This window comes from Schistocerca piceifrons, chromosome 7 (genome assembly GCF_021461385.2).
Source record: "Schistocerca piceifrons isolate TAMUIC-IGC-003096 chromosome 7, iqSchPice1.1, whole genome shotgun sequence".
In the NCBI taxonomy this organism is placed as follows: domain Eukaryota; kingdom Metazoa; phylum Arthropoda; class Insecta; order Orthoptera; family Acrididae; genus Schistocerca; species Schistocerca piceifrons.
In genome coordinates, this window is record NC_060144.1 from 269,097,483 (window position 1) to 269,098,337 (window position 855).

At 48.3% G+C, this 855-nt stretch overlaps 1 non-coding gene across 1 annotated transcript; it reads left to right on the forward strand.

The window, feature by feature from the left end:
* Positions 1–572: 572 nt before the first annotated feature.
* Trnas-cga lies at positions 573–647 on the forward strand. The gene has a single exon. It is a non-coding gene; the product is annotated as a tRNA-Ser (tRNA).
* Positions 648–855: the final 208 nt, after the last annotated feature.

Consider the following 855-nt stretch of genomic DNA (forward strand, 5'->3'; position numbering starts at 1 on the left):
CACTACTGCTGGAGGGCTACGAATTGCAGCGTGTAACATGGCGGTATGTAAGGCAGCTATGTCGATGTGTGAGAAACACTATGCTGTAATAGCGTTTGTAACACCAAAACCACGAGCTTCGAATTGAATTCCATCTCAGCTTCAGTATGACAATGCCAGACCACACACGAACACAGCGGGATCTGCAACAATTCGATTGTCATCGTTCAGCCTCCGTACAGTCCGGACTTGGCCCCATTTGATTTACATGTTTCAAAAACTTAAAAAACAACTTCGAGGACTTAACTTTGACAGTGACGAAGCTGTGCGAACAGAAGTGGGATTGAAATTTCCTGGCAGATTAAAACTGTGTGCCGGACCGAGACTCGAACTCGGGACCTTTGCCTTTCGCGGGCAAGTGCTCTTCCAACTGAGCTATCCAAGCACGACTCACGCCCCGTCCTCACAGCTTTACTTCTGCCAGTACCTCGTCTCCTAGTTCTGCAAGGCTCGCAGGAGAGCTTCTGTAAAGTTTGGAAGGTAGGATACGAGGTACTGGCAGAAGTAAAGCTGTGAGGAGGGGGCGTGAATTGTGCTTGGGTGGCTCAGTTGGTAGAGCACTTGCCCGCGAAAGGCAAAGGTCCCGAGTTCGAGTCTCGGTCCGGCATACAGTTTTAATCTGCCAGGAAGTTTTACATCAGCGCACACTCCGCTGCAGAGTGAAAATCTCATTATAGTAGTGAGATTGTGACTACGTCAACAATGTCAAACATTCTACTGTGAGGGTACAACTGGTCTCTCGTTCGGCGAAACGTGTTCGTCGCCAGGGTGACTGTGTTTAGAAATAAATATATAGGCATGAAGAACAAAGGTGCA